Consider the following 10,947-nt stretch of genomic DNA (forward strand, 5'->3'; position numbering starts at 1 on the left):
CCTTGAACATAGACTGCTGACACCCCGTGGAAGCCATAGAAATTGCATCCAGGGAGCTAATTTCCTGTATGCCCTCATACTTTCCATTGTAAGAGCACGGTCTCTCTCAAAAAATAAGTCTGGTTGGTTTTTCTTTGGATTTTCTCCTACCATATCTATTGTGGTATATTCTCCTACATTATTTTAACATTTCTACAAACCTGCATGTCCTGGCTTCATGGCCTGAACAACAGGCAGTTTACTTTGGGCACGTCATTCAGGCGGAAATTGAGAAAAAAGGGGCCTAGCCCCTGACTCCAACATTAGTGTATGTAAACTTCCGACTTCATATATATACTATATATATATATACTATATACTATATATATATATACTATATATATATATATATATATATATATATATATATATAGTATGCATATATGATACAATAGTGGTCACAGTAAGCTATAATATGGCAATAATAATATTGTAATCACCCTAAGAAAAACCTTTAGCCTATTCTGTTATAAATAACTTGAAATATGGCTTCAATTTATAACAAAAACCTATAGCCCAAAACCCTGTTTTGAGATGGCTTCAGTCTATATACTTGTCAGGTGATGTTCTGTTGTAAGCCTCTTATGCTTGAGTGAGAGCCACTGTGTAATGGTTTCAGCTGGGTGGGCATTGATAAGTCCAAGGACTAGGTCTCTTTTCATTGTTGAGGAGGCAGAGGAGTAGAGAGTTTATGAAGCTGTAGTAATTACCTGAAAGAGGCAGTTCAATACACACTCAGAGAGAGAGATAGGGGAGAGAGAGAGAGAGAGAGAGTGAGTGAGAGAGAGAATGACTGATTTAGGAACTGTGAGTCTAATGGAATCCTCCACTGCCTCCTGGGTGCTCAACCTGACTACCATTACCTGCACTGATGCATATTCCATTATGGGATCCTCCACTTTAATAGTGTCCATCAAATCAAATTTTATTGGTCACCTACACATGGTTAGCAGATGTTAAAGCGAGTGTATCGAAATGCTTGTGCTTCTAGTTCCGACCGTTCAGTAATATCTAACTTGTAATCTAACAATTTCACAACAACTACATTATACACACAAGTGTGAAGGAATGAATAAGAATATGTACATATAATATAGATGAGTGATGGCTGTGCGGCCTTGTCAAGATGCAGTAGATGGTATAGAGTACAGTATATACATATCAGATGAGTAATGTAGGGTATGTAAACATTATATGAAGTGGAATTGTTTAAAGTGACTAGTGACACATTTATTACATCCAATTTTTTATTATTAAAGTGGCTAGAGATTTGAGTCAGCATGTTGGCAGCAGCCACTCAATGTTAGTGATGGCTGTTTAACAGTCTGATGGCCTTGAGATAGAAGCTGTTTTTTAGTCTCTCGGTCCCAGCTGTGATGCACCTGTACTGACCTCGCCTTCTGGATGATAGCGGGGTGAACAGGCAGTGGCTCGGGTGGTTGTTGTCCTTGATGATTTTTTTGGGCTTTCCTGTGACATCGGGTGGTGTAGGTGTCCTGGAGGGCAGGTAGTTTGCCCCCGGTGATGCGTTGTACAGACCTCACTACCATCTGAAGAGCCTTACGGTTGTGGGCGTGGTAGTTGCCGAAGCAGGCGGTGATACAGCCCGACAGGATGCTTCTGTAAAAGTTTGTGAGTGTTTTTGGTGACAAGCCAAATTTCTTCAACCTCCTGAGGTTGAAGAGGCGCTGTTGCGCATTCTTCACCATGCTGTCTGTGTGGGTGGACCATTTCAGTTTGTCTGTGATGTGTACACCGAGGAACTTAAAACTTTCCACCTTCTCCACTACTGTCCCGTCAATGTGGATAGCGGGGTGCCCCAAAAAATGTATCCTAAAAAAATTGTTAGAAAAATACATCTAGCTAGTTGTGCTAGACATTTTATAGATAAAAAGATACCTGGCATATTGTTTTTAAATGTGTGCATGCTTTTCACCTCTGAGAAAATATATGTTTCCAAGGGTTTGTGGCAGATTTTAAAACTCTTCCATGTAGGATACACTGGAGCATCCTCTGCCAGAAGACGGCAGTTGAGGAGAGGAGCAAACTACTCTCTGTTCACCTATTAACTAATTGACGCTCTCCTACATATGGCAACCACTTATTGGTTTTCGGGGTCACGTTGGAAAGGAGGACAGATGAGTTGAGGAGAGGACGCACTTTTGCCCTATTGAGAATATCTCCCCATGACAGATGAAAACTGGATCTGAGAGCAGAAGAGGGTTGATGACACACGCACGAGCACGCACACGCACACGCACACACACACACACACATACACACACAGCAAATAGATTTTACGTTTTGTGTGACAAACTGATGGTTTGCATTATAGGCCTATGGCAGGATCATTGGACAGGATGTGTACTTGATGGTCCTGCTTCCTTACATCACTTCAACAACTGAGGATCATTAATCACAACGTGCATGATTTATTTGTTTCCAGGAATACTGACAACCCTGTTCAAATGAAAGATGCAATGATGTTGGAAAGGCTTCAGACCTAGAGAGCTTCATCATGTCAGCCTTTCTATATAATATTTAGTAGCATTAGCGCTCCATCCAGTGGACGATAGTGGTATTGCAACGTTTAGAACCGCTGCAGCGATTCACGTGCTTTTGTTTTTCTAAATGTTCTCTCAATACTCACTTTATCGACTCCCATCACTCGACAGTGGCCGTGTTGCAGTCGACCTCTAAGTGAGGTTAGCTTACTTTTTGTATAAAAATTACAGCTACATCTTGAACGCACAATTTTTCAAGAATTAAGACCAAAGTCATATGCTTTCGTCATGCGACTACACACCACAGTCCAACATGGCGGCCACGTCTGTTTCCCACAGAGCGAGAACAGGTTCGAAAATAGGAGCTCAAATATGATCAAGAGGGAAATCTTATTCAGATAACATCATTTTTAGTCAGTCATTTTTCCTAATATGGTGCGGTTTCTGTCATAATATAACAACACAACATTGCAATGTAAACATTCCTGGGTTTGCCACTTGGCTAGATAGCTACTGGAGCTAGCGAATTCACAGTTTGCTAAATAAAGCAACTGATGTTAGCAACTGTGGCTTGCAGGTTGAAACTAGGGAGGACGAGGAGCAGAGTGTCAAGCTAGCAGAAATCCTGGAACTTCTTCTTGCTGCTGGATATTTCAGAGCCCGAATAAAAGGACTGGGACCTTTTGACAAGGTGAGAACTAACTTACATTGCAAACCTGAAGATCTGCAGGCTTTTGATTCCTGGTTTACCATCTCCTTGCTACCCTTTCTAATTCCATTCACTGAACCATGTCTTTTTATAGGTGGTTGGAGGGATGACATAGTGCATCACAACATGTAACTTTGACATTGATGTGGATCTGCTGTTTCAGGAGAATTCAACTATTGGACAGAAAATGTAAGTAGCTAACATATAGCATAATTTTATTTACTGTTAGAGATGGACCAGTGTAACTGATGTTGGATGAACTTGTGTATCTCTTTGCAGCGCTCTCACAGAGAAGATTGTGTCTGTTCTGCCCAAAATGAAGTACCCTCATTGCCAGGAGCCTCATCAGATCCAAGGGCTGGATTTCATCCATATATTTCCAGTGATACAGGTGTGTATTCCTAGACATTACAGTTTTGTAATAGGGTACCACACATGGTTTGTGACCTGATGTCAGATTCATTGCCGGTGTTGTATGATCTTCAGTGGCTGGTGAAGAGGGCCATAGTGACGAGGGAGGAGATGGGAGACTATGTGAGAGCCTATTCTGTCTCTCAGTTCCAGAAGACACACAGCTTCCCTGAGGTGAGTGCTGTTATTGTAGGGTGGCTCCATGGCAGGGATATTCAACTCCAACTCTACTCATTACATTTCTAAGTGCAATGTTCTGAACTTTTCATTGAATAAACCCCTGTCTTATGCACCCTGTATTGGCCCTCCATTTTAGGATGAAGACTTCCTCCAGAGGAAGGAAAAGGCTGTGAAAGCAGTCCAAGATGTATTGGTGAGTGACTCCCTGACATGAAGCTGACATGCCATGTCTGGGTCAAATTATTCCATGAGCCTTTACAATGAAGATGCCATAAAGATGGTGCTGCAGTGGATAGCAGCTGTTTTACAGACTTCTGACCAATTCCGCTTATACACTGCTCAATAAAATAAAGGGAACACTTAAACAACACAATGTAACTCCAAGTCAATCACACTTCTGTGAAATCAAACTGTCCACTTAGGAAGCAACACTGATTGACAATAAATTTCACATGCTGTTGTGCAAATGGAATAGACAACAGGTGGAAATTATAGGCAATTAGCAAGACACCCCAATAAAGGAGTGGTTCTGCAGGTGGTGACCAGACCACTTCTCAGTTCCTATGCTTCCTGGCTGATGTTTTGGTTACTTTTGAATGCTGGCGGTGCTTTCACTCTAGTGGTAGCATGAGACGGAGTCTACAACCCACACAAGTGGCTCAGGTAGTGCAGCTCATCCAGGATGGGACATCAATGTGAGCTGTGGCAAGAAGGTTTGCTGTGTCTGTCAGCGTAGTGTCCAGAGCATGGAGGTGCTACCAGGAGACAGGCCAGTAAATCAGGAGACGTGGAGGAGGCCGTAGGAGGGCAACAACCCAGCAGCAGGACCGCTACCTCCGCCTTTGTGCTAGGTGGAGCAGGAGGAGCACTGCCAGAGCCCTGCAAAATGACCTCCAGCAGGCCACACGTGTGCATGTGTCTGCTCAAAGGGTCAGAAACAGACTCCATGAGGGTGGTATGAGGGCCCGACGTCCACTGGTGGGGGTTGCAGGACCGTGCAGGACGTTTGGCATTTGCCAGAGAACACCAAAATTGGCAAATTCGCCACTGGCGCCCTGTGCTCTTCACAGATGAAAGCAGGTTCACACTGAGCACATGTGACATTCTGGAGACGCCATGGAGAACGGTCTGCTACCTGCAACATCCTCTCCAGCATGACCGGTTTGGGGGTGGGTCAGTCATAGTGTGGGGTGGCATTTCTTTGGGCGGCTGCACAGCCCTCCATGTGCTCGCCAGAGGTAGCCTGACTGCCATTAGGTACCAAGATGAGATCCTCAGACCCCTTGTGATACCATATGCTGGTGCGGTTGGCCCTGGGTTCCTCCTAATGCAAGACAATGCTAGACCTCACGTGGCTGGAGTGTGTCAGCAGTTCCTGCAAGAGGAAGGCATTGATACTATGGACTGGCCCGCCCGTTCCCCAGACCTGAATCCAATTGAGCACATCTGGGACATCATGTCTCGCTCCATCCACCAACGCCACGTTGCACCACAGACTGTCCAGGAGTTGGCGGATGCTTTAGTCCAGGTCTGGGAGGAGATCCCTCAGGAGACCATCCGCCACCTCATCAGGAGCATGCCCAGGCGTTGTAGGGAGGTCATACAGGCACGTGGTGGCCACACACACTACTGAGCCTCATTTGGACTTGTTTTAAGGACATTACATCAAAGTTGGATCAGCCTGTAGTGTGGTTTTCCACTTTAATTTTGAGTGTGACTCCAAATCCAGACCTCCATGGGTTGATAAATTTTATTTCCATTGATTATTTTTGTGTGATTTTGTTGTCAGCACATTCAACTATGTAAAGAAAAAAGTATTTAATAAGAATATTTCATTCATTCAGATCTAGGATGTATTATTTTAGTGTTCCCTTTATTTTTTTGAGCAGTGCATATACATATCTTCCTCAATTACCTCATCGACTCGATACGGGTTGTCTCCAGGCTGTACCACAACCGGCCGTGATTGGGAGTCCCATAGGGCAGGGCACAATTGGCCCAGCATCGTCCGGGTTTGGCCGGTGTAGGCCATCATTGTAAATAAAAAGTTGTTCTGACTTACCTAGTTAAATAAAAATAGACTACACCTGTTGTTTACGTAGCATATGACAAATGAAATTTGATTTGATTTAAAGGCTCCCTTTGTTATAGTAAAGAGACTTTAAAACCACACAGCATGTTGTTTTTCTCCTCTGTTATTGACAGAAAGTGTATAAACCTCATAGGAAATACAAGAGACAGGTTGAAGTAGGATCGCTGTTGGATGAGGAATACAGGGTTCACTCCACTCTATTGGAGTACGGAAGGTAGGCTGCCTGTCTCTCTCCATCTCTCCGTATTCAGTCCTCCATATCCAACTTTCTCCACAGTTCATGTTACATGTTCACATTAAAAAAAATATATATATGTTTTTACCTTTATTTAACTAGGTGGGTCAGTTAAGAATAAATTCTTATTGACAATGACGGCCTCGGAACTGCCTTGTTCGGGCAAAACGACAGATTTTTACCTTGTCATTGAGAATCAGAACCAACGTGGTCTCATCCCATTTGAGAATTGTGTTCCTTTCATTTTCCTATTATTTTCCTGTGTCTCATCCATCCTTATATTAGAATGTCAGATTACCTTCTGTAAGTATGTAATGGACTCGTTCACTGCAAGGAGTGTTTCACATGAATGCTTGTGTGTGTGTTTCGATAGTACACATTTCAAACAAGCATGGAGTGGGTGTGTGTGCATACATGTGTTATGTGCTCCTTTCATGTACCAGTATCCTAACAGCAGTGGAGGTTGCTGAGGGGAGGACGGCTCATAATAATGGCTGAAACGGAGCAAATGGGATGGCATCAAACACATGGAAGCCATGTGTTTGATGTTGTTGATACCTTTCCACTATTACGCTCCAGCCATTTTCACGTGCCTGTCTTCCCCAATTAAGGTGCCACCAACCTCCTGTGCCTAACAGTGATTTAAGTTCTTATTACACCTGTGTTTTAGACGGTATCGATTCAGCAAGCAGACGAAACAGGACCAGGTGAGATTTATTGAAATTACTGTCATATTTGTAAAGTTAATTGTAGCATTATATGAATTCAAAGCCTATAACTACAGAATGATAAAGACAGGGACAGGAGGTCGATCATTACAAACAATATTACAGGGATGGAGACTTGTGGATCATAGGTATTCTGTGAACTGTAGCTTTAGTAGAACGTGAAACCACGATGAAAGATGGTATCCCCCTGTTCCCTACAGGCAGAGGAACGGAAAGCCTTGTTGATGCCAGGCTCTCAGGCCACACCCCCAGGGATTACAGAGGGGTCGCAGGAGGAGGAGGACCTGCAGGCAGCGGAGGAGGTGAGGTCACATCACATGTGTATCGCTCTAAAACCAACCGCAGCCCCATGTCCAATACTACAGAAATGCATCCCTCTTTGTGATGATGTCCCTGACTCATATCCTGTCAGCTGCGCATCAAAACACCCAGCATGGCTGCCATGGTGACTGAGGAGGTAGGCATGGCTTTAGTTCTTCTCTTTGCCAGCTCCTTCACTGTGTGGTTGATTACTGTGTAAAGTTGTTTTATTTAATATGTAACATCAATACAGGGGAGGCTAACGGCTAGCACAGTGGGACAGATAGTTGGGCTGCAGTCTGAGGAGATTAAACAGATAGCATCTGAGTATGCTGAGAAGGTGAGCGACTCCCACAGCAGGGTTAAATGGTTAACTGCAATCATAAAATATTTGTCATATTTTAAAGAATAAGTCAATGCCACAGTGTGTAGTTAAATGTGTTTCCACATACACATTTCCATCAGTTGGAGAGGTCTGCAGAGGACCGTCCAGAGCGGTACGGGCCAATCCAGCAGCACCGTAGGATAGTGACCTCTCTGAACAAACAGATCCAACAGAAGACCAAGCAGTTGGAGGAGGTGACGACTGGACTTTCTGAATTTCACAGAACGTTGTGTAAATTAGCCATGCATTTTTAAAATGGAAGGATACAATGCACTTTAACTTCCTGTCAGAAGTAACTAAAAGTATGTGTATTTTCGTGTGTTTTCAGCTACAAGCCAAACACTTGGGTGTAAAATCAGGGTGTGTGGAAGCTAAGAGCAAACAGTTGGAGGCCACAGAGCAGACCGAGAGACTGGAGGAAAAAGCTGAGTGCCCTGGAAGAGGCTGAGGGCCAGGCTGATACTGGGTGAATGCTGCACATACAGAGCAAAACAATTAAGGCATTAATTCAGTAGTTGTTAGTATATAAACCCCTAAAATTATACAGGTGTTTTGGACTTTTCTCACCCTCCCTGTGTGTGCCACAGACTGTTGGAGAAGCTGAGGGCTCTGGTAGGCATGAATGAGAACCTGAAGCACCAAGAGCAGGAGTTCCGGACACATTGTAGAGTGAGTCTGCATATTTTCAAATCAAATGTTATTTGTCACATGCATATGCATGCACATACAACAGGTGTAGACCTTACAGTGAAACGCTTAGTAACAAGGCCTTAGACTTCTTGAAGCATTGTTGGTTAAGAAAAATAAATGTTAAGTAAAAAAAAAAATTGAAGATAAAAATAACAAATAATAAAACAGCAGCAGTAAAATAACAATAGTGAGGTTATATACAGGGGGTACTGGTACAGAGTCAATGTACAAGGGCACCGGTTAGTCAAGTTAATTGAGGTAATATGTACATGTAGGTAGAGAACCAGAGAGCAGCAGCAGCGTAAAACAGGGGTCTCGGTAGCCCTTTGATTAGCTGTTTAGGAGTCTTATGGCTTGAGGGTAGAAGCTGTTAAGAAGCCTTTTGGACCTAGACTTGGTGCTCCGGTACCAGAGAGAACAGTCTATGACTAGGGTGGCTGGAGTCTTTTACAATTTTTAGGGCCTTCCTCTGACACCACCTGGTATAGAGACCCTGGATGGCAGGAACCGTGTCAGTGAAGACACTTGCCAATTGGTCAGCACATTACGTCCTGGTAATGCGTCTGGCCCTGCGGCCTTGACCTGTTTTTAAGGTCTGACTCACATCAGCTACGGAGAGCGTGATCACACAGTCGTCCGGAACAGCTGATGCTCTCATGCATGTTTCAGTGTTACTTGCCTCGAAGCGAGCATAGAAGTAATTTAGCTCGTCTGTCATATATGACTTGTTAGATTTAAGTTTGAAATGGACCTACTTCACAGGTGTATTTGTGATGTAATTCCCTTATTTCCTGGTAAGAGCAAAACAACTAACATGGAGCGCAAATTTTTTCCGGGAGTAGATGGTTCGCCTGCAGCAGAACATTGAGGACCTGAAGATGGAGTCAGGAGATGATACGGAGGACGAGAAGGTAACACACTCCCAAGACCAGCTAACTCTTTTTTTGTCTATGTTTAATAAATGTTACACTGTGAGTGACTTTCTTTCCCCCTCTTTCTCACTCTCTCCCTGAGGAGAGGAGTCAGCTAATCGACAAGCAGTACAACACAGACAGAGATAAGCTACAGAAGATCAGGCTGATGATGGTAAAATGCACAATGCTGTAGCAGGATTCATTCCTGCTTAATCAATTTGAATTCACATAGGCATTATGTTTGGAGCATGCAAATAGTGGTCCTCTTACCAAGTCCTTTATTTGCTCATGACCTGAGGGCTACTCTCTGATAGGCTTGGAGGAACCGTGAGATAGCCATCCTGCAGAGGAAGATAGACGAGGTGCCGAGCAGGGCAGAACTGAACCAGTATCAGAAGAGGTTCATTGAGCTCTATGGCCAAGGTAGGTATCTTAGCCTCAACCACTTATTGATTTGTTAACAAATTCTTACATCAAAGAACCATTACTTTTGTGTGTGTCCCCTAGTTTCAGCAAGACATAAAGAGACCAAGCAGTTCTTCACCTTGTATTACACATTAGATGACAAGAAGGTGTACCTGGAGAAGGAGGTAAGAGGAGAGGGCATCAATTTCATAGAGCCTTTACAGCTGAAATCAGCTTGTTTACTCATGGTAATCATCTTCTGTGTTTTTTTTTATTTAACTAGGCAAGTCAGTTATTAAGAACAAATTCTTATTTAAAATGATGGCCTAGGAACAGTGGGTTAACTGCCTTGTTCAGGGGCAGAACGACAGATGTTTACCAAGTGAGCTTGGGGATTCAATCTAGCAACCTTTCGGTTACTGGCTCATTGCTCTAACCACTAGGCTATCTGCCACCCCGTGTTGTTCTGTTTATGTAGGTGAACTTGCTGAATTCCATCCATGACACCTTCCAACAGTGAGTATTTTCACAATTTGCCCTTTATAAGCTGCTGGACAAACAGAGGCTCTACTTCAAAACTGTCAAGGACTTCAAAGTGGTGAGGCCTGAGAGAGAACCGCATTCTGGTTATGTATGGTAAAACATGACGGAACTAGTTAACTGTTTTATGAATGTGTTCTACCGTAGTCTCCCAGAGCTGATTTTTTTTTTTTTATGTATTTTTTTAAATTTTCCCTTCTAAACTGATAAAGTGAATCACTGACGTTGTTTTACTAATTCAATACTCTTTCTTACAGGAGTGTCGTAAGAATGAAATTCTGCTATCCAAGCTGAGAGACAAGGGTGCTTCGTAACCCAAATCACTGTCTCCAAAATAAGTTCTCACTATTATATAAAAAATAATCTCATCAATCAACGTCTGTATGTCTTGCTGTCTGGCAATACTTGCATTGTATTGCCTTATTCTGCCTATTGTATTGTGCTTTGACATTCCACGTTGCTTTGCAGTATGTGGATAGTGATGCCACTACTGGCAGGGCAGAGATTCTTGAGGGACATCAACTGCCCTTTGCACGGTGACATGAGGAATGTTCTCCACGTACCATTTATATTTAAGTACAGGAACACTATACTTTGGAGCTAATATTCTAGGAGATGCAGGAACTCCAGCAGAAGAATATTTGAGGTGCTGGTACTCAGTTCCAGTGAGCTCCTGCCCAAGTCAAGCACTGGCTTTACCCATGTGTATTAATCTCTGTTGTCTACCCATTCCAGCAGTTTATCATCACTTTGGCACTTAATAAAATAAACCATGCACAGTCAGTAAGTTTTCCTGCTGTTTAATGCCTGGTCAT

At 43.2% G+C, this 10,947-nt stretch overlaps 1 pseudogene; it reads left to right on the forward strand.

The window, feature by feature from the left end:
- The first annotated feature begins 2,792 nt into the window (after positions 1-2,792).
- On the forward strand, positions 2,793-10,915 carry LOC135519196 (coiled-coil domain-containing protein 93-like; annotated as a pseudogene).
- The last annotated feature ends 32 nt before the right edge of the window (positions 10,916-10,947 follow it).

Source organism: Oncorhynchus masou, chromosome 29, assembly GCF_036934945.1.
Source record: "Oncorhynchus masou masou isolate Uvic2021 chromosome 29, UVic_Omas_1.1, whole genome shotgun sequence".
NCBI classification, from domain to species: domain Eukaryota; kingdom Metazoa; phylum Chordata; class Actinopteri; order Salmoniformes; family Salmonidae; genus Oncorhynchus; species Oncorhynchus masou.